This window comes from Lepisosteus platostomus, chromosome 15 (assembly GCF_059453375.1).
Source record: "Lepisosteus platostomus isolate fLepPlt1 chromosome 15, fLepPlt1.hap1, whole genome shotgun sequence".
In the NCBI taxonomy this organism is placed as follows: domain Eukaryota; kingdom Metazoa; phylum Chordata; class Actinopteri; order Semionotiformes; family Lepisosteidae; genus Lepisosteus; species Lepisosteus platostomus.
In genome coordinates this window covers 899,713-923,180 of record NC_142625.1, presented here as the reverse complement: position 1 = coordinate 923,180, position 23,468 = coordinate 899,713, and the positions used below count along the sequence as shown (strand labels likewise).

The 23,468-nt window shown below is 50.0% G+C and overlaps 4 non-coding genes and 1 pseudogene across 4 annotated transcripts; all 5 read right to left on the bottom strand.

The window, feature by feature from the left end:
* Positions 1–2,498: 2,498 nt before the first annotated feature.
* Positions 2,499–2,692, bottom strand: LOC148647483 (U2 spliceosomal RNA). The gene has a single exon (XR_015926864.1). It is a non-coding gene; the product is annotated as a U2 spliceosomal RNA (small nuclear RNA).
* A 3,315-nt stretch (positions 2,693–6,007) lies between these two features.
* On the bottom strand, positions 6,008–6,202 carry LOC148647482 (U2 spliceosomal RNA). The gene has a single exon (XR_015926891.1). It is a non-coding gene; the product is annotated as a U2 spliceosomal RNA (small nuclear RNA).
* A 2,934-nt stretch (positions 6,203–9,136) lies between these two features.
* On the bottom strand, positions 9,137–9,329 carry LOC148647481 (U2 spliceosomal RNA). Its single transcript, XR_015926874.1, has one exon. It is a non-coding gene; the product is annotated as a U2 spliceosomal RNA (small nuclear RNA).
* Positions 9,330–12,693: 3,364 nt separating this feature from the next.
* Positions 12,694–12,887, bottom strand: LOC148647480 (U2 spliceosomal RNA). The gene has a single exon (XR_015926863.1). It is a non-coding gene; the product is annotated as a U2 spliceosomal RNA (small nuclear RNA).
* Positions 12,888–17,192: 4,305 nt separating this feature from the next.
* LOC148647479 (U2 spliceosomal RNA) lies at positions 17,193–17,393 on the bottom strand (annotated as a pseudogene).
* Between the last annotated feature and the right edge of the window lie 6,075 nt (positions 17,394–23,468).

The following is a 23,468-nucleotide window of genomic DNA, read 5'->3' as shown; positions in this document are numbered from 1 at the left end:
ATAATCCCACCCATTATGCAAATGCCTCCATCCACTCTTGATCAGCCCAACACACTTATTTTCATCTATTTCCGTCATTAACATTCCATCACTCCTTATCCTCTCAAACCCATCCATTCACACTCATTAGCACTCCCCCGCCCATTCTCAACACAAACCATTACTCTGTCCACCTTTCACCACTCATCCCTTCCCTTTCTTTTTCCCTTTTTTCTTAGCTGTCTGTCCCGCCTTTACCTCACCCTTCTCATTCCCTTCATCCTTCAAATCAACAGTCAAAGACAATACACTTTCCCCAGCATCACCATCCACCCACCGAAAACCGAGTTTACTTAAACCCTTATCACCACCTGACACTTCTCTCTCCACACTCCCCACACCATTCACCCTACTTTCAATCTCACTCTCATCAACCGAACATATACTAACATTCATACCTACACCCTGTCCAATCACACCCCCAGCCATCCTTTCAACCGTATACCCTTGCCTCTCCATATCCAACTCACACTCCTTCACAAAATCCGAATACTGTCTCTCTTCATCGCTGTCTATAAACCCCCCATGCACTACCACATCTTCCGGACCGTAAAATCCTCTCTGCTCATCACTCACTTCTTTTCCCATATCTCCCATATTCCTACCCACACAATTTACATTCACACTTGTTTTCACAGTTCCCATACAGTACCGATAACTGTGTCCTGGCTCATCACACCGGTAACACCTCCGCTCTTGAGCACAATTCCTGGCCACATGACCCGTCTTCCCGCACCTTTTACAGTGTACAAACTTACATTCTGCAGCAAAATGTCCACGTTCTCCGCACAACATACAAGCAAGGGGCTGCCCGGAGTACACCAGGTAACCCCTATGAGTCCCGATTTCGAAGAATGCAGGAGGGTGTATCACCCCCTCCTCAGCCGTCTTCCCCAGTCGCAGCCTCATCAGGTATGTCCGTTTCCCATTCCACACACCATCAGGGTCCAAATGCTTCTTCCCTGCTCCCTGCAAATCCACGAACTCCTGTAAAAAGGACACAATGTCCTCCTCCGGCACAAACGAGTCAAAGACATGTACCATCATCACTGTAAGTTCCCCGGCGAACATTGGCTCAACCCGGAAAAGCTTTACAGGATCTTCGTCCTTCCTCTCCTGGACTTTCCTCCATACATCGAAACACAAAGCCTCTGATGCAAGAGTCAATTCAAAAATCCCCCGTGCACAATTGTCCTGAAGACAAAAAATGTCTGCCAAATTAACTTCCAAACATTGAACCAAAACCAATTTTTTAAACTTATCTCTGTCCCAGACAACAGGTCCATCCCGGCTCCTCGACGAGAAGCAAAGGGTGTTCTTCCTCCGTTCTTTCCTCGCCCAGGGATGCCCAGCCATCACTCCGACAATGCTCCTCAGCTCTCCTTCCGGATCTCCAGGTACCAAACCGCCGTCGTCCCACACCGACCACCGTCTCCGCAATCTCCTGGTCCACACCGATTCGATCTTCCAAACTCCTCCGTCAGCACTCCAATCTCCGGTCCATCCAATCCTCCCCTCGCCTTCCCGACCCCCTGGACTAAGATCTTGGAATTGCGGGCTTGCCGGCTTAAACCTCGATCTTAGCCAAAAGGCCGAGAAGCGATGCCCACAAAGGCGCGGACCGACGCGCGGGCGTTCCGCTGGCGCACAGTGGCGCAGGCCGACTCCTCTGGAGCCCGGGACCCGCGCAGCTGCCGGCCTCCCTGCAGCCAGAGGCCTGCCGCGGGACTCTGCTCCCCCTCTCTCTTGCCTGCCCGCCTGCCTTCCTGCCAGTCCCGGGCGGGGGCCCTGCTCTTTGATCTTCTGTCAACGGCCCGACAACGACCGCAGCCGCAGGGGGCGCCAGCCGCCCGGCCTCCTTAGCTTAGGCCCCTCCCACCGGCAGCAGCTGCGCCCAACCGGCTGCAAGCCAAAGCCGAGCGCCAGCACCTGCGGGCAGAGGCAAGGGGCAGCTCTCTCTCGGGAGGGAGGGAGGGACGGGGACGCGCGCGCACACACACACGCCTGCCTGCCTGCCTGCCTGCCTGCCGAAAAAAAAGAAAGAAAAGGTGGATATACTAAGTTTTTGGGAGGGAAAACGCCCAGCTGTCGAAAGGGGCCCGCCTGCAGGGACGGGGACGGACACACACGCAAGCAAGCAAGCAAGCAAGCAAGCAAGCAAGCAAGCAAGCCACGCCTGCCTCCCTGGGAAAAGGCTGAAAAACCTAAGTTTTTTGGAGGGAAAACGCACGGGAGCCGAAAAGGGGGCCGGCCTGCTTGCCCAGAGAGTCGAGACGCGGGAAAGCGCACAGAGGGAGCACGGGAACCGAGAGGGCGAGAGAGAGACAGAACACAGAGACACACAGATGGGGGACGAGGGACGAGACCCGAGAAGAAGGAGCTCCAGTCCACTTCGCTTGCTCGCTCGCTCGCTCGCTAGCTAGCTAGCTACCTACGTCTGTCTTTTCACCGCTGAGAGAAGGTGGTGCACCGCTCCCGGAGGCGCTGCAATACCGGGCCGATGCGTGGAGAGGACGGAGCAAGCTCCTGATCCAGCTCCCTGTTCCAAAAATCCGTTTAATATGTGGTCCCCCGATGGGGGACGTATCAGATATTAAACTGATAAGAACAGATTTTTTTTTTTTTTTTTTATTATACAAAATACAAAAGAAATTCCAAAAACTCCAAAGAACAAAACACAATCCCAAATACACAATAGTCACAATAACAACCAAAGTCATCTCAACCCATAATCCTGTTAAACACAAAATTCCATTCAATAGTCAACTAACAAAAACTTCTGCATACTAACAACACTTCCCATTCCATTCTCAACAAATTATTACACAGAAAAATCAATACACAACACAAATCTGTTCATATCCCATTACATAACCTCAAACCCCACTAATCTCCATAATCCCGCCCCCTATGCAAATTAAACAAGATCCCTTTCCCAAACTTACAATACATTCATTTTCTTAACCTCATTATATACAATCAACGCCCCATCCCAGTTTCCAAAAACAATTCACCCCACAACATCATCTCATTTACATTTTTCACCCCTTATACAAACTATTCCAATAATCAAAAATCATTTAACAACCAATACAATAACTTTCTTATACTAATACATATTCAGGTCAATTAATAACAAAAACAATACACAGCAAAAACAATATCACAGCTCATCATTATTCAGTTCCACCATTTCTAAGCAACCCACCCTATAACCCAAAACTCCACAAAAACAATTTATCATAATCCCACCCCTTATGCAAATATAACCCCGACCACTAAAAAACTGTAACTTAAATCTCCATCTTCTCAAACCCCACATTAACCTATCCCCTCCCCTTATGCAAATCGCTAATACATCCCCAAACTCAATTCTGCTAGTCCCATAAACTCGAAAATCCAAAATCCCCCCAAAAAAAACTATTACACAACAAAATCAACCATCACTCTTCTCAAAACCCCACATTAACTTATCCCCTCCCCTTATACAAATCGATACTACATCCCCAGACTCAATTCACCTCCTCAAAAACATTCATTTCCGAATCTTCCGATATGTCACTCAGACTTTCATCTTCAAACATCGTATCACAGAATTCACGGAAAGGACCATTGCAATCCGTTTTCGGTTTCCCCAGCACACGAAACCCAATAAATTCCTTGTCCTGAATTGCATACTCAAATCGGAATTGCTTATATTTTGTCTCCACATGACGAGTCACAGCCATCATTCGCTTTTTGTACATACTCTGCCCAAAATCTCCTGACAGCTTAACATTTGTACATTTCTCCACTTTAAACCCCTTCCTCTTCCCTTCCTGTGGCCAAGTAGAGTAGATACACCTCTCTCTTTCCTTCCACCACTGATTCCACTCCTTCTCAAGTTCTGCGTCCTGAATACTTATTTCACAATCAGTTTCCCCCTTCTTTTCGTCAACCTTCAAACTCTCTACCACTTCCTCCCCTCCCGTCTGCTCCACTTTCCTACTCTCCCCAAAATTCCCATCCTCCCGTCTACACTCTTCCTCAAAAACTAAATACTGTCTCTCATCATCACTATCTATAAAATCCTCCCTACACAATACCACACCTTCAGAAACAGAAATTCCTCCTTCCCCTACACCACTTGTATTAACCCTCTTCTTCACATTTTTCGTACAAAACCGATGTCCATGTCCAGGCTCATCACACAGATAACACTTCTTCTCTTGAACACAGTTCCTAGCCACATGACCCGTTTTCCCACACCGTTTACAGAGCACTGACGCACACTGTGCAGCAAAATGTCCACGTTCTCCACATAACATGCAAGCAAGGGGCTGCCCAGAATACACCAGGTAACCCCTGTGAGTCCCGATCTGGAAGAAAGCAGGGGGATGTATCACCCCCTCCTCCGCCGTGTTCCCCAGTCGCAGTCTCATCAGATACGTCCGCTTCCCGTTCCACACGCCATCGGAATCCAAGTGCCTCTTCCCTGCTCCTTGCAGATCCACAAACTGCTGTAAGAAAGACACAATATCCTCCTCCGGAACAAATGAGTCGAAAACATGCACCATCATTACGGTAAGCTCCCCAGCAAACATTGGCTCAACACGAAAAAAACTTAACAGGATCTTCATTTTTCCTCTCCTGAACTTTTCTCCATACTTCAAAACACAAGGCTTCTGTCGCAAGAGTTAGTTCAAACACTCCCCGAGCAACATAATCCTGGAGACAAAATACGTCTGCCAAATCAACACCCAAGCATTGAATCAAAACCAAATTCTTGAACTTATCTCTGTTCCAAAAAGCAGGTCCATCGCGGCTCCTCAACGAGAAACAAAGGGAGTTCTTCCTCCGCTCCTTCCTCGCCCAGGGATGCCCAGCCATCACTCCAGCAACGCTCCTCAGCTCTCCTTCCGAAACCTCCAGGCAAGCAAAACGCCGTCGTCCAGCACCGACCACCGCCTCAGCAAACTCCTCGTCCACACCGCTCCGGTCTTCCAGGTTCCACCATCAGCAATCCACTCCTTCCGGTCCGTCCGATCCTCCCCTCGCCTTCCCGACCCCCTGGACTAAGACCTCGGAATTGCGGGCTTGCCGGCTTAAACCTTGATCTTAGCCAAAAGGCCGAGAAGCGATGCCCACAAAGGCGCGGACCGACGCGCGGGCGTTCCGCTGGCGCACAGTGGCGCAGGCCGACTCCTCTGGAGCCCGGGACCCGCGCAGCTGCCGGCCTCCCTGCAGCCAGAGGCCTGCCGCGGGACTCTGCTCCCCCTCTCTCTTGCCTGCCCGCCTGCCTTCCTGCCAGTCCCGGGCGGGGGCCCTGCTCTTTGATCTTCTGTCAACGGCCCGACAACGACCGCAGCCGCAGGGGGCGCCAGCCGCCCGGCCTCCTTAGCTTAGGCCCCTCCCACCGGCAGCAGCTGCGCCCAACCGGCTGCAAGCCAAAGCCGAGCGCCAGCACCTGCGGGCAGAGGCAAGGGGCAGCTCTCTCTCGGGAGGGAGGGAGGGACGGGGACGCGCGCGCACACACACACGCCTGCCTGCCTGCCTGCCTGCCTGCCGAAAAAAAAGAAAGAAAAGGTGGATATACTAAGTTTTTGGGAGGGAAAACGCCCAGCTGTCGAAAGGGGCCCGCCTGCAGGGACGGGGACGGACACACACGCAAGCAAGCAAGCAAGCAAGCAAGCAAGCAAGCCACGCCTGCCTCCCTGGGAAAAGGCTGAAAAACCTAAGTTTTTTGGAGGGAAAACGCACGGGAGCCGAAAAGGGGGCCGGCCTGCTTGCCCAGAGAGTCGAGACGCGGGAAAGCGCACAGAGGGAGCACGGGAACCGAGAGGGCGAGAGAGAGACAGAACACAGAGACACACAGATGGGGGACGAGGGACGAGACCCGAGAAGAAGGAGCTCCAGTCCACTTCGCTTGCTCGCTCGCTCGCTCGCTAGCTAGCTAGCTACCTACGTCTGTCTTTTCACCGCTGAGAGAAGGTGGTGCACCGCTCCCGGAGGCGCTGCAATACCGGGCCGATGCGTGGAGAGGACGGAGCAAGCTCCTGATCCAGCTCCCTGTTCCAAAAATCCGTTTAATATGTGGTCCCCCGATGGGGGACGTATCAGATATTAAACTGATAAGAACAGATTTTTTTTTTTTTTTTTTTATTATACAAAATACAAAAGAAATTCCAAAAACTCCAAAGAACAAAACACAATCCCAAATACACAATAGTCACAATAACAACCAAAGTCATCTCAACCCATAATCCTGTTAAACACAAAATTCCATTCAATAGTCAACTAACAAAAACTTCTGCATACTAACAACACTTCCCATTCAATTCTCAACAAATTATTACACAGAAAAATCAATACACAACACAAATCTGTTCATATCCCATTACATAACCTCAAACCCCACTAATCTCCATAATCCCGCCCCCTATGCAAATTAAACAAGATCCCTTTCCCAAACTTACAATACATTCATTTTCTTAACCTCATTATATACAATCAACGCCCCATCCCAGTTTTCAAAAACAATTCACCCCACAACATCATCTCATTTACATTTTTCACCCCTTATACAAACTATTCCAATAATCAAAAATCATTTAACAACCAATACAATAACTTTCTTATACTAATACATATTCAGGTCAATTAATAACAAAAACAATACACAGCAAAAACAATATCACAGCTCATCATTATTCAGTTCCACCATTTCTAAGCAACCCACCCTATAACCCAAAACTCCACAAAAACAATTTATCATAATCCCACCCCTTATGCAAATATAACCCCGACCACTAAAAAACTGTAACTTAAATCTCCATCATCCCTTCCCCTTCTTTTTCCCTTTTTTCTTAACCGTCTGTCCCACCCTTACCTCCCTCATCTCATTTCTCGCCTCCAAATCTCCAGTCATACCTGGTGTACTGTCACCCACATCCCCATCCACCCAACGATACTTAGGTTTACTTGTACCCTTATCAACACCAGACACATCTCTCCCCACACTCCCCCCATCATTCGCCCCCGGTAGCTGCATATCTAACATTTCATCCATATACCCTTCCTTCTTCAGCTCCAATTTACACTCTTCCACAAAAATTCCCCTCTCCTCACACTGACCACTCTCACTCACACTCCTCTGCTCTCCATTCTTCACTCTTACCTTACTGGTCACATTCGTTTCCTTACTTACACTCTCCCGTACACTCTCCACGCACCATCCGTTCTCCTCACCAACCTTTTCCTCAGACTTCTGTATAGGGAAACTCATACACTCCCATGACACATGTCCCAACCCGTCACACTTAAAACACCTTTTCTCTTCCGCACAATCTTTCGCCACATGTCCCATCACCCCACACCGTTTGCAGCGCGCTGACGTGCACTGCGCAGCAAAATGTCCCCGTCCTCCACATGCTCTGCATTCAAGGGGTTGCCCGGAATAAACCAGGTAACCCCTGTGTGACCCGATCATGAAGAAAGCTGGGGGGTGAATCACCCCCTCCTCCGCTGTCTTCCCCAGTCTCAGTCTCATCAAATATGTCCGTTTCCCAGACCACACACCATCCTTGTCCAGATCTCTCTTCCCGGCTCCTTGCAGATCCACAAACCGCCGCAAGAAGAAGACTAAGTCCTCCTCAGGGATAAATGGATCTGAAAAGAAAACTGTCATAACTTTCAAGTCTCCAACAAACATCGGCTCCACCCGGAACAACTTTACTGGGAACTCCTCTTTCTTCTCCTGCACCATCCGCCACACTTCAAAACACAAAACTTCAGATGTTAGAGTCACTTCAAAGATCCCACATCTAACAAAGTCCTGCAGGCAGAAAACATCAATCAAATGCACTCCCAAGCATTCCACCAAAACCTGTTCTTTAAACCTGTCTCTGTCCCAGGTCGTCGGTCCATCCAGGCTCCTCAGCGAAAAACGGAGGGAGTCCTTCCGCTGCTCGTTCCTCGCCCAAGGGTACCCAGCCATCGCTCCAACCGTGTCGTCGCTCTTTCCGGAATCCTCCAGGTACGCAAACCGCCGTCCTCAAACTCCGTCCACCACAGCAAAACTTCCACGCCACCGCCGTTCCAATCCTCGCCACCGCCGTTCCAATCCTCTCTCCTCCAACCGTCAGCCGTCGTTCCTTCCCATCAGCATTCCTCCCGTCGCCTTCCCGACCCCCTGGACTAAGACCTCGGAATTGCGGGCTTGCCGGCTTAAACCTTGATCTTAGCCAAAAGGCCGAGAAGCGATGCCCACAAAGGCGCGGACCGACGCGCGGGCGTTCCGCTGGCGCACAGTGGCGCAGGCCGACTCCTCTGGAGCCCGGGACCCGCGCAGCTGCCGGCCTCCCTGCAGCCAGAGGCCTGCCGCGGGACTCTGCTCCCCCTCTCTCTTGCCTGCCCGCCTGCCTTCCTGCCAGTCCCGGGCGGGGGCCCTGCTCTTTGATCTTCTGTCAACGGCCCGACAACGACCGCAGCCGCAGGGGGCGCCAGCCGCCCGGCCTCCTTAGCTTAGGCCCCTCCCACCGGCAGCAGCTGCGCCCAACCGGCTGCAAGCCAAAGCCGAGCGCCAGCACCTGCGGGCAGAGGCAAGGGGCAGCTCTCTCTCGGGAGGGAGGGAGGGACGGGGACGCGCGCGCACACACACACGCCTGCCTGCCTGCCTGCCTGCCTGCCGAAAAAAAAGAAAGAAAAGGTGGATATACTAAGTTTTTGGGAGGGAAAACGCCCAGCTGTCGAAAGGGGCCCGCCTGCAGGGACGGGGACGGACACACACGCAAGCAAGCAAGCAAGCAAGCAAGCAAGCAAGCAAGCAAGCCACGCCTGCCTCCCTGGGAAAAGGCTGAAAAACCTAAGTTTTTTGGAGGGAAAACGCACGGGAGCCGAAAAGGGGGCCGGCCTGCTTGCCCAGAGAGTCGAGACGCGGGAAAGCGCACAGAGGGAGCACGGGAACCGAGAGGGCGAGAGAGAGACAGAACACAGAGACACACAGATGGGGGACGAGGGACGAGACCCGAGAAGAAGGAGCTCCAGTCCACTTCGCTTGCTCGCTCGCTCGCTCGCTAGCTAGCTAGCTACCTACGTCTGTCTTTTCACCGCTGAGAGAAGGTGGTGCACCGCTCCCGGAGGCGCTGCAATACCGGGCCGATGCGTGGAGAGGACGGAGCAAGCTCCTGATCCAGCTCCCTGTTCCAAAAATCCGTTTAATATGTGGTCCCCCGATGGGGGACGTATCAGATATTAAACTGATAAGAACAGATTTTTTTTTTTTTTTTTTATTGCAAAATTACAAAAGAAATTCCAAAAAAACTCCAAATATACACAAAACACATCATAAACTCAAATACACATTAGTCATAGTAACAACTTAAGTCATATCAACCCACAATTCTGTTAAACACAAAAATTCCATTCAACAGTCAACTAACAAAAACTTCTGAATACTAACAACATTTCTCATACAATTTTCAACAAATTATTACACAGCAAAATCCCTACGAAACACAAATCTATTTAACTCTATTACACAGTCTCAAACCCCACTAATCTCCATACTCCCGCCCCTTATGCAAATTAAACCAAAACCCCCATCCCCAAACTTACAATACATTCATTCCCTTAACCCCATTATATACAGTCTGCATCCCATTACAATTTACAAAAACATAATGAAACAGTTCCCACCAACATCTCATTTACATTCCCACCCCTTATATTAATTCTCTACACAAAACCGGCTCTCCTCTCAATATCACACGCCTCCCATCACACCCACTTAAAAACAGAACATATTCCATTAAACCAAAACCATACATAGAACAAACCCATCCTAAATACAACTAAGCACAGACATCATCTGAAACACTACTCTCACTTCCCCTGTTACGCAACATTTTAGCAAATGTAACAGAAGCATCTTTACACTCCGCTTTAACTTTCCCCGACACCCGTAGCCCTTTAAACATTCTTTTTTCCGGAAACGCGTATTCAAAAAGAAGCTGTGGAAACTCCTTTTCCATATACCGTGACACAGCCATCACCCGTTTCCTATCCAAAGCCTCAAAAAGGCTTTCCCACATATCCCTATCCACTACCCCTCGAAACCCCTTTCTATTTTTCCTCAAAGGCCATTTAAGATGAATACAACCTTTCCTTTCTTCCCTCCACTGCTTCCACTCAATATCTTCATCCCAAAAATCCGTCATACGCCCCAAACCCTCTACTGACTTTTCCTCTCCCATCAGCACCTCCCCCTTTGGGACATCGTCCTCCTCCTTCTCAGAATCAATATCAACAGTTAGAACAGCGAAGGGGTTTGCGCTCTCCACTGCCTGCCCACCCACTTCCTCCTTTTGCCTAACAACACCCTTCCCTTTACCCTTCCCCCTCTGAGCCACTGACCAGTCAATACCCTCACCCCCCTCCGACACTTGACCAGCCCCACTTGGATCGTCGTCCTCCACCTCCTCAGGATCACCAGCCGCCACTTTCTTCCTGCGAGAGACTCCCCTCTCCGCCACTTGGCCTATTCCACTTGAGTCGTCGTCACCCTTCACCTCCTCAGGATCCGGATCCGCCACCCTCTTCCGACTAGGAATTCCTGGAACAGACATCCCCCGGCTCCCCGAAGGCCCCTCATCACCATCCATTTCAATGTCAGGCACACTCTCCGCCCACGACATCCTTCCTGATTCTTCGACCAACTCCTCCACCATCTCGGTGACCTCCTCCAGACCCCCTCCCTGCTTAGGGAACACCAAACCTCCATCTTTCTCCGCCACACCTCCAGCCGCCACCATAGGCTCCTTCCCCGCAGACCTCTGTTCTCCTGGAGCCGCTCCCGTCCTCCTTGCAAAGGACTCTCCAGCAGTCGATCGAGCCCGGGCTGCACCTGCATAGCTCCTTGACCTTTGAAAACAGTTCTTATACACATGGCTTGCTTCACCACACAAATTACAAGATAAGGGCTTGGCACACTTCTCTGCCCTGTGCCCTACTTCCCCACACCTTCTGCAACAAATAACAGTGCATTCAGCTGCCACGTGACCCTCCGCTGCACAGTTCCGACATACAAATGGCTGCCCAGGGTAATTCAGGTGACCTCCATTCGAACCAATCGTAAAGAAAGCTGGTGGGTGAACATACCCACCTTTCTCAGATGCATTAGTCCTTAAGCGCACCATGTACCTCCTTTTCCCCGTCCAGAAATTCCTAGAGTCCATAACCTTTACACCATTCCCTTGAATGTCCACAAATCTTCTCAAAAAACATACCAGCTCAGACTCTGGCACATACGGATTATGCATATGCACAGTCAAAGGCCTTAGTTCTCTGGCAAACAATGGCTCTATAACAAAATTAACAAAGGGCAAGTTCTCCTTCTGATCTTGAAGAACATTCCATTTCTCCATACAAACTTTCTCCGAAATAAAAGAAACATCAAAAATACCTTTCCCAGGAAAATCTTGATAACAAAAAACATCCGGTACCTCCACGCCCAAAGCTTGGATCAGCACAATGTCCGAAAACTCCTCTCTCTTCATCCTTTCGGTTCCCGGTTTCTCCTTCCATACGAAACGAACGGAATTCCGCATCCGTCCCTCTCTGCCCAACCACTCTCCGCCTGCCGAAGCCGCAACTCCGCCAATCGCCTCCATCGCTCCGTCCTCTCCCCTCCGGTTGACTCTGCCTCCAACAGCCGCCTCCACCGTCGCCTCCTCCGCCGCCTTCCCGACCCTCTGACTAAGACCTCGGAACTGCGGTCAAGCCACTTGAACCTTGATCTTAGCCAAAAGGCCGAGAAGCGATGCCCACAAAGGCGCGGACCGACGCGCGGGCGTTCCGCTGGCGCACAGTGGCGCAGGCCGACTCCTCTGGAGCCCGGGACCCGCGCAGCTGCCGGCCTCCCTGCAGCCAGAGGCCTGCCGCGGGACTCTGCTCCCCCTCTCTCTTGCCTGCCCGCCTGCCTTCCTGCCAGTCCCGGGCGGGGGCCCTGCTCTTTGATCTTCTGTCAACGGCCCGACAACGACCGCAGCCGCAGGGGGCGCCAGCCGCCCGGCCTCCTTAGCTTAGGCCCCTCCCACCGGCAGCAGCTGCGCCCAACCGGCTGCAAGCCAAAGCCGAGCGCCAGCACCTGCGGGCAGAGGCAAGGGGCAGCTCTCTCTCGGGAGGGAGGGAGGGACGGGGACGCGCGCGCACACACACACGCCTGCCTGCCTGCCTGCCTGCCTGCCGAAAAAAAAGAAAGAAAAGGTGGATATACTAAGTTTTTGGGAGGGAAAACGCCCAGCTGTCGAAAGGGGCCCGCCTGCAGGGACGGGGACGGACACACACGCAAGCAAGCAAGCAAGCAAGCAAGCAAGCAAGCAAGCAAGCCACGCCTGCCTCCCTGGGAAAAGGCTGAAAAACCTAAGTTTTTTGGAGGGAAAACGCACGGGAGCCGAAAAGGGGGCCGGCCTGCTTGCCCAGAGAGTCGAGACGCGGGAAAGCGCACAGAGGGAGCACGGGAACCGAGAGGGCGAGAGAGAGACAGAACACAGAGACACACAGATGGGGGACGAGGGACGAGACCCGAGAAGAAGGAGCTCCAGTCCACTTCGCTTGCTCGCTCGCTCGCTCGCTAGCTAGCTAGCTACCTACGTCTGTCTTTTCACCGCTGAGAGAAGGTGGTGCACCGCTCCCGGAGGCGCTGCAATACCGGGCCGATGCGTGGAGAGGACGGAGCAAGCTCCTGATCCAGCTCCCTGTTCCAAAAATCCGTTTAATATGTGGTCCCCCGATGGGGGACGTATCAGATATTAAACTGATAAGAACAGATTTTTTTTTTTTTTTTTTATTATACAAAATACAAAAGAAATTCCAAAAACTCCAAAGAACAAAACACAATCCCAAATACACAATAGTCACAATAACAACCAAAGTCATCTCGACCCATAATCCTGTTAAACACAAAATTCCATTCAATAGTCAACTAACAAAAACTTCTGCATACTAACAACACTTCCCATTCCATTCTCAACAAATTATTACACAGAAAAATCAATACACAACACAAATCTGTTCATATCCTATTACATAACCTCAAACCCCACTAATCTCCATAATCCCGCCCCCTATGCAAATTAAACAAGATCCCTTTCCCAAACTTACAATACATTCATTTTCTTAACCTCATTATATACAATCAACGCCCCATCCCAGTTTTCAAAAACAATTCACCCCACAACATCATCTCATTTACATTTTTCACCCCTTATACAAACTATTCCAATAATCAAAAATCATTTAACAACCAATACAATAACTTTCTTATACTAATACATATTCAGGTCAATTAATAATAAAAACAATACACAGCAAAAACAATATCACAGCTCATCATTATTCAGTTCCACCATTTCTAAGCAACCCACCCTATAACCCAAAACTCCACAAAAACAATTTATCATAATCCCACCCCTTATGCAAATATAACCCCGACCACTAAAAAACTGTAACTTAAATCTCCATCTTCTCAAACCCCACATTAACCTATCCCCTCCCCTTATGCAAATCGCTAATACATCCCCTAACTCAATTCTGCTAGTCCCATAAACTCGAAAATCCAAAATCCCCCCAAAAAAAACTATTACACAACAAAATCAACCATCACTCTTCTCAAAACCCCACATTAACTTATCCCCTCCCCTTATACAAATCGATACTACATCCCCAGACTCAATTCACCTCCTCAAAAACATTCATTTCCGAATCTTCCGATATGTCACTCAGACTTTCATCTTCAAACATCGTATCACAGAATTCACGGAAAGGACCATTGCAATCCGTTTTCGGTTTCCCCAGCACACGAAACCCAATAAATTCCTTGTCCTGAATTGCATACTCAAATCGGAATTGCTTATATTTTGTCTCCACATGACGAGTCACAGCCATCATTCGCTTTTTGTACATACTCTGCCCAAAATCTCCTGACAGCTTAACATTTGTACATTTCTCCACTTTAAACCCCTTCCTCTTCCCTTCCTGTGGCCAAGTAGAGTAGATACACCTCTCTCTTTCCTTCCACCACTGATTCCACTCCTTCTCAAGTTCTGCATCCTGAATACTTATTTCACAATCAGTTTCCCCCTTCTTTTCGTCAACCTTCAAACTCTCTACCACTTCCTCCCCTCCCGTCTGCTCCACTTTCCTACTCTCCCCAAAATTCCCATCCTCCCGTCTACACTCTTCCTCAAAAACTAAAAAAAGAAATTCCAAAAACTCCAAAGAACAAAACACAATCCCAAATACACAATAGTCACAATAACAACCAAAGTCATCTCAACCCATAATCCTGTTAAACACAAAAATCCATTCAATAGTCGACTAACAAAAACTTCTAAATACTAACAACCCTTCCCACTCAATTCTCAACAAATAATTACACAGCAAAATCAATACACAGCAAAATCTGTACATCCCCATTACATAGCTCAGAACCTCAATTATTACCATAATCCCACCCATTATGCAAATTAAACCAAAAACCCCTTTCCCAAATTTACAATTCATTCATTTTCCACAATCTTTGAATTAACTCCCAGCACCACCCGTCACAAACTAGTCCCCTCCCAAACCACCAATTACATAAACCCACCTTTCAAACAAGTCAAACACATACAAAAATTCAAACAATCCAAAATTCATATAAGAAACAAAACAATTTCTTGTTATACTAATACAAATCCCATTCAATTAATAACAAAAACAATACACAGCAAAAACAAAGTCACAGTTCATTTTAATTCCACAATTTCTAAACACCCCACCAAAAACCCCACAACCCACTTTGCCCTTCCCATAATCCCACCCCTTATGCAAATGCAACCCTGATCTCTGAAAGACTATTAACTTGATTCTCCTTCATCTCTTCCCCTTCTTTTTCCCTTTTTTCCTAACCGTCTGCCCCACCCTTACTTCCCCCTTCACATTCCCTCCTTCCTTCAAATCTACAGTCCAATCTGGTTCTAGGTCCCTAACATCACCTTCCACCCAACGATACTTAGGTTTACTCGAACCCTTATCAGCACTCGACACATCACTTACCGCATTCTCCGCCACATTCGTTCTGTTATCAATCCCAGTCAACCTCTCTTCCACACATACATTCTCTTCCTCCTTCAAATCTACAGTCAAATCTGGTTCTAAATCCCTAACATCACCCTCCACCCAACGAAACCCATTTACAAAACCCTCCCTACGCACTACCACATCTTCAGAAACAGAAATTCCTCCTTCCACTTCACTCTCTTCTTTCCCAATACCCCCCACATCATTTGTATCAACTCTCTTCTTCACATTTTTCATACAATACCGATGACCATGTCCAGGCTCATCACACAGATAACACTTTTTCTCCTGATCACAATTCCTGGCCACATGACCCAACTTCCCACACCGTTTACAAATCACTGGCTCACACTGTGCAGCAAAATGTCCACGTTCTCCACATAACATGCAAGCGAGGGGCTGCCCAGAATACACCAGGTAACCCCTGTGAGTCCCGATCTCGAAGAAAGCAGGGGGATGTATCACCCCCTCCTCCGCCGTGTTCCCCAGTCGCAGTCTCATCAGATACGTCCGCTTCCCGTTCCACACGCCATCAGGATCCAAGTGCCTCCTCCCTGCTCCTTGCAGATCCACAAACTGCTGTAAAAAAGACACAATATCCTCCTCCGGAACAAATGAGTCGAAAACATGCACCATCATTACTGTAAGCTCTCCAGCAAACATTGGCTCAACACGAAAAGACTTAACAGGATCTTCATTTTTCCTCTCCTGAACTTTTCTCCATACTTCAAAACACAAGGCTTCTGTTGCAAGAGTTAGTTCAAACACTCCCCGAGCACAATAATCCTGGAGACAAAATACGTCTGCCAATTCAACACCCAAACATTGAATCAAAACCAAATTCTTGAACTTATCTCTGTCCCAGAAAGCAGGTCCATCGCGGCTCCTCAACGAGAAACAAAGGGAGTTCTTCCTCCGCTCCTTCCTCGCCCAGGGATGCCCAGCCATCGCTCCAGCAATGCTCCTCAGCTCTCCTTCCGAAACCTCCAGGCAAGCAAAACGCCGTCGTCCAGCACCGACCACCGCCTCAGCAAACTCCTCGTCCACACCGCTCCGGTCTTCCAGGTTCCACCATCAGCAATCCATTCCTTCCGGTCCGTCCGATCCTCCCCTCGCCTTCCCGACCCCCTGGACTAAGATCTTGGAACTGCGGTCAGGCCACTTGAACCTTGATCTTAGCCAAAAGGCCGAGAAGCGATGCCCACAAAGGCGCGGACCGACGCGCGGGCGTTCCGCTGGCGCACAGTGGCGCAGGCCGACTCCTCTGGAGCCCGGGACCCGCGCAGCTGCCGGCCTCCCTGCAGCCAGAGGCCTGCCGCGGGACTCTGCTCCCCCTCTCTCTTGCCTGCCCGCCTGCCTTCCTGCCAGTCCCGGGCGGGGGCCCTGCTCTTTGATCTTCTGTCAACGGCCCGACAACGACCGCAGCCGCAGGGGGCGCCAGCCGCCCGGCCTCCTTAGCTTAGGCCCCTCCCACCGGCAGCAGCTGCGCCCAACCGGCTGCAAGCCAAAGCCGAGCGCCAGCACCTGCGGGCAGAGGCAAGGGGCAGCTCTCTCTCGGGAGGGAGGGAGGGACGGGGACGCGCGCGCACACACACACGCCTGCCTGCCTGCCTGCCTGCCTGCCGAAAAAAAAGAAAGAAAAGGTGGATATACTAAGTTTTTGGGAGGGAAAACGCCCAGCTGTCGAAAGGGGCCCGCCTGCAGGGACGGGGACGGACACACACGCAAGCAAGCAAGCAAGCAAGCAAGCAAGCAAGCAAGCAAGCCACGCCTGCCTCCCTGGGAAAAGGCTGAAAAACCTAAGTTTTTTGGAGGGAAAACGCACGGGAGCCGAAAAGGGGGCCGGCCTGCTTGCCCAGAGAGTCGAGACGCGGGAAAGCGCACAGAGGGAGCACGGGAACCGAGAGGGCGAGAGAGAGACAGAACACAGAGACACACAGATGGGGGACGAGGGACGAGACCCGAGAAGAAGGAGCTCCAGTCCACTTCGCTTGCTCGCTCGCTCGCTCGCTAGCTAGCTAGCTACCTACGTCTGTCTTTTCACCGCTGAGAGAAGGTGGTGCACCGCTCCCGGAGGCGCTGCAATACCGGGCCGATGCGTGGAGAGGACGGAGCAAGCTCCTGATCCAGCTCCCTGTTCCAAAAATCCGTTTAATATGTGGTCCCCCGATGGGGGACGTATCAGATATTAAACTGATAAGAACAGATTTTTTTTTTTTTTTTTTTTTATTAATAAACAATAATACAAAAGGAATAAAAACAAACCCAACACAGAACCAAACAAAGTTATCCCCACAAGACACACTCCCACAGAAACCAATATACCACAAACCCGCCCCATTTCCCTAACCCCGCCCCTTATTCCAATCACCTCCTCCCTTCCCAAATTATTACCCGGTCAACAGAAATAAACCAACCACCCATAACACCAAAAAACCCCTCAACACTTTTTAAACAAAAATACACCATCACTAATTTGATCCTTCCCCTCAGGATTCTCCATATAGCGGAAACAACCCCTTCCACCTTTCTTTGGCCGCCGAAAAACCCCATCTCAAAACATCCCTTTTGATTCTCCCGCACACATCTGCTCTAATTCTCCCTACCACCATCCCACTTGTAACTTGCACGTTGTGTTTGACCAAGTCGTCCCTTGACGCCCAAATGTGGAACTTAATAATACTTAGCATAACCCAGAGCAGAAAATTACCACTCCATTTCTTGACACGCGGCATGCCCCTCATAATCAGTGCAAAAGTTAAAACAAAATCCTTTGTCACCAAAAAACACAAAGGGGCACAGCGGCTCCACACTTCGCCCGAAAACCTACAGTCCCACAAAGCGTGCTTTATGGACTCGACTTCCGTACATGTCAGCCTGGGGCATAAAGGCTGTCTCGACAGTCCATGCTTCCACATGGTTTCGCGGACTGCCAGTCTGCCCCACACCCCCAACCAATTCAGGTCCTTATGACGGTTGTCCAAACCACTTGGCTGAATCCTTTTCCACACCTCTGTAGTCACCCCCATCACAGCCTGACTCTCCTCCGTTCTTATCATTCTATACATGCGTCTATGATCCAACATTACCTGCCCCTCTCTAACCTCAGGATGTTTTTTAATCCATTCGATAATGTGTTTGTAATGCCACGGGGGTTTTTCCGCCTTTGGGGTAGCGTTTGACCAAAGTACCAGGTGTCTTACATTCTGAGATAACCACAATAAAACAAAAAATCTGCACGGATGGGACACTGAAGCATGCAGCAAAGAACACACTCTAGCAATGAAAAGACAGTCCATCTTCAGGGGGATATCTGGGACTCCCCTGCCTCCCTCCTCCACTGTTCTGTACATGTCGCTCCTCCGTATGTATTCATACTTCCCACTCCAGATAAAACTGAACACTGCTCTCACTACCTTCCTCCGATAGCGCCCAGGTAGAGGAAACACCTCCGCTAAATAAAGCAAAAGCGGGAGGATATCTACCTTTATTACTAAAACCTTCCCTACCAAGGACAAAGGTCTTTGTCGCCAAAGGCCCAACCTTTGATACATTACCCGCAGACGAGCCTCCCAATTAATATCGGACGAACCAGATGCCTGGAAAAGAATCCCCAATACTTTCACAGGCCCATCTGCTACCTGAATCCCACCAACTGCATCTTTCCTGTGTTTCCATGTTCCAAAATATTTTATAGTACACTTATTCACATTTAAGAAAGCCCCGGTCCCAACCGTAAAATCCTGAATAATTGCTAAAATTCTATACAAACTAAAATCCGAGCTTAAAAATAAGGAAACATCATCCGCATAAGCGGCTACTTTGACTCGAAACCCACCACTCCCTGGGATGAGGATACCCTCTACCAAACGATCACTACGGATTTTCTTCAACAGGGGCTCCAGATATAACACATACAACAGGGGAGACAATGGGCATCCCTGTCGCACTCCACGTTGGACAATAAAACTTTCCCCTAAGAAACCATTCACACATACACTGGATTCAGCATCTTTGTAAAGAGCCCGCAACCATCCAACAAAGTTTTCACTACACCCTAATCGCCTCAAGGCCTCCCAAAGAAAGCCATGGTGGACCCTATCAAAGGCTTTATTTTGATCCAAATTAACCATCATGAGGGGAAGACCTCTATCCTCCACCCACTCTACTACATCTCTAATCAATTGCAACGTCCAACTTGCTCTACGACCTTCCACCCCACATGTTTGGTCTATGCCCACCATGGTACCCATCACCTTCCTTAGACGTCGCCCCAGTAATCTAGCGAGAATCTTGTAATCGCTACATAAGAGCTGAATGGGTCTCCAATTATCTAAAACACTTTGGTCACCCTTCTTATGTATCAACTTAATAATCCCTCTTTTCATAGTCGACCCCAGGCCTTTGCCAGCGAGGATTTCTTTAAAAACTTCCATCAAAAGAGGCTCTAATTGATCCCAAAAAGCGCGATAAAATTCTATTGGAAGACCATCCACCCCTGGGACACTGCCTGTTCTCAAACCTAGCATTGCCTCCCTCAATTCGACGGACGACACAATCTGGTCTAATTCAGAGGCATCGAACACGCAATCAATGCCTTCCAGTAAGCTATCCCACACATCCCGTCTAACTGTCTCCTCCGAGAATAAGTCCTTGTAATAATTTGTGGCGTATGTCACCATCTCTTCCATGTCATCTGAGATTTTTCCCTCTGCCATCTTGAGCTCCTTTAAGAGGGTCCTCTCCTGTCTGGCTCGCACCGAACCAAAAAACTGCGCAGAGCACTGCTCATCCTTTTCCAAGACCACACCTTTTATTCTAAAAAGGAAATCTTTGGCCTTCTTCATCCAGGCCTCTTTCAGTGTAGACCTTAACTTAGACGCCTTATCCTCCTGAAAAAAACCAGTGGTATTAAAATCCGTATACACCTTCTCCAGCTCTTTTTGCAAGAACGCGAGCACTTTCTTCTCCTCGTACCTTCTTTTTCGGCAATACGTCATAGTGAGACCCGCCACCTTCCTCTTACATGCCTCCCACCATTCAATTTTCGACGCAAAAACCGAACTCTTGTTCTTAAAACTATCAATAAAATCTGAAATTAAAACACGGTAACCCGCCTCTTCTAAAACTGACACATTCATCCTCCAACTATTCACGCCAAACCGCGGACATACAGACTCAAAAGAGACCATCAAAACCATATGATCCGAAAACCAATTTGGAATCACATGCAATCTCTGAATTTTACACCTCCAAGATGTAAAAACGTAATCCAACCGGCGTCTATGTCCTCTACTGTTCTCCCATGTATACTGTTTAGCACCCTGTTTAACTTCTTTAAAACAATCCCTTAAGTTAAAGCGTTGAACCAATTCTCTCAATCTGCATGCACTCCCACCTTGCATATCCGAAATATCAATATTAAAGTCTCCCCCTAAAAAAATCTCCCTGTTTGTATATAACCAAGGCTCTAGATCTTTCAAAAAGGAAGGCTGCAAAGCTCTCACAGCTGGGGCATACACCCCGACCACCCGCACCCTAACCTTCCCCCAAGACCCATCCACCACCAAAAGGCGCCCGGGCACTACAGAGGTCACCTCCGTGGCATGAAAGCCTAGATCCCCACATAAAATACCCAAGCCAGAGGAGTGCACCCCTCCCACACTCCACCAAGAGGGGCCTTTCTTCCACTCACTAGAGAAATTACTCACATCCTTGGGACCCTCCAAATGTACCTCCTGGAGGAAACAGAGACTAGGGTATAAATCTGCAAGGTAGGAAAACACCGCTCGCCTCTTCACATTATTCCTCAGACCTTGAACATTACATGAGACAATCTTTTTGATGTCCATGAATACAGTTATGAGGAATCTGAATCAAAAAAACTATACCCCTCCCCCATCCCATCCGCGTTTGGCGGCGTCAAACACGAGGGGGTCAGGAGAAACCCCAGACCTGGAGAAAACTCTTCCTCCGATCTGGGAACACCACTAAGTTGCAAAGTCCCATCCACCTCAGAACCGCTAATCTCACTCGCTTCCCCCGGATTCTCCTCTTGGGGTGACCCCTTTCCTTGGCTTTCCGCGGACGGGTCCGGTGGTTTTCTTTCTTCTTGCTCGGGTACAGTTTCTATTCCCATCTCTTTGTCCACCACCTCTTCCCTGACTTCACCATCCTTCGACTGTTGCTCTTCCACTTCTTCATTCACGTCACTCTTCTCCTCCCCTTGGTTTTCTTCTCCGCCTGACTCCTCCCCTGAAACATACTCTTCTTCCTCCATCCCTGATTCTCCAGAAACTGAACCAGACCCTGGGGTCTCGCCCTCCTCTGATGACGAACCTGCTTCCTTAGCCCTTTTCTCCTCCTTTCTCACCCCCTCATCTTCCCGGGCATCCCTTGCCCTTTTCTTATACTTCTTCCCTTTCCCAACAATTTGCCATGCAGGTGACGAAACAGCTTCCCCTTCTGTCACTTCCTCCGCTCCTAGAGCAACCAAACCCCCTTCAAAAAGCTCACTATGTGCAGATCTCCTCCTTTCCCTCACAAACTGCTGCTCCAATACCCCTTCACACCTGGACGTGCCTTCCCCTGGGCCTTGCACCGCTGATTCCTGGGGCACCACCCGATGATCCTCTTCCCCTGTTCTTCTCTCCTGACCCTCAACAGCAGGCGGCGCATGCTCTTCAGTCCTAGAAGCCCTACTGGACACCACAGAGGCAAAACTGGACGCTCTTCTAGGACACGCTTTGTACAAATGGTCCTGTTCCCCGCACAAATTGCAACTTATAGGATTATTACATCTTGCTGCCACATGCCCAATCTTCCCACACCGTCGACATACTTCATTTGTACAATCCATCGCAATATGTCCATCCAGCCCACATTTACGGCACGTACGCGGCTGACCCGGGTACAGCAGATAACCTCTATTCGATCCGATATAAAAATTAGCCGGGGGACGCAAAACTCCACCTTCTGCGAAATCACACGTGCGGAAACGGGCCATAAATCTCCATTTTCCAGTCCAATAACGTTCCTCGTCCCAAATTTTCCGACCTGCACCCTGAATGTCCATAAATCTTCGCAAAAAAGTTACAATTTCTGCTTCCGGCAGATGTGGATTAAACATATGGATCATCACAGACTTCAATTCCCGGGCGAACAAGGGCTCCACCCAAAACTTGTTCAAAGGCTCATACTCCTTCAAAAGCTGTATCTTGTTCCACACCCTGATACATTCCTGTTCCGACATCACTGTAAGATCATAAATACATTTTGCCTGGAAATCTTGAATTGCCAGCACATCCCTATGCTCAATTCCAAGAACCTTACAAACAATTTCCTTCTCAAATTTTCCCCTCACCATCCATTCTGCACGTTCCTCCTTATTTTTTAACACGAAGCGCACCGAGTCCTTCATTTGCCCCTCACGGGACATCTGGGGCTCGGCCGCCGATGCCGCAGGCAGCTCACCCTTCCACGACGTCATCTTGGGAGCCCCACCTTCACCCCCTGGGCTCAACCCAGGGCGATTCCAGTGGTGGCTCGAAGTCTTCAGCCCGCTTCCGCTCCCTCCGCTGTCTTGACGTCCTCTCTGCAGGTAGTGCCTCCTCCGATGACTCCAAAGCCTTCTCCAAAGTCTCCTCCGACTCTCCTCCCACTCTCTTCAGGTCCCCTCAGCAAAGACTACAGGCCGCGGTCATGCCACGCACCAGTATATCTTGGCCAAAAGGCCGAGAAGCGATGCCCACAAAGGCGCGGACCGACGCGCGGGCGTTCCGCTGGCGCACAGTGGCGCAGGCCGACTCCTCTGGAGCCCGGGACCCGCGCAGCTGCCGGCCTCCCTGCAGCCAGAGGCCTGCCGCGGGACTCTGCTCCCCCTCTCTCTTGCCTGCCCGCCTGCCTTCCTGCCAGTCCCGGGCGGGGGCCCTGCTCTTTGATCTTCTGTCAACGGCCCGACAACGACCGCAGCCGCAGGGGGCGCCAGCCGCCCGGCCTCCTTAGCTTAGGCCCCTCCCACCGGCAGCAGCTGCGCCCAACCGGCTGCAAGCCAAAGCCGAGCGCCAGCACCTGCGGGCAGAGGCAAGGGGCAGCTCTCTCTCGGGAGGGAGGGAGGGACGGGGACGCGCGCGCACACACACACGCCTGCCTGCCTGCCTGCCTGCCTGCCGAAAAAAAAGAAAGAAAAGGTGGATATACTAAGTTTTTGGGAGGGAAAACGCCCAGCTGTCGAAAGGGGCCCGCCTGCAGGGACGGGGACGGACACACACGCAAGCAAGCAAGCAAGCAAGCAAGCAAGCAAGCAAGCAAGCCACGCCTGCCTCCCTGGG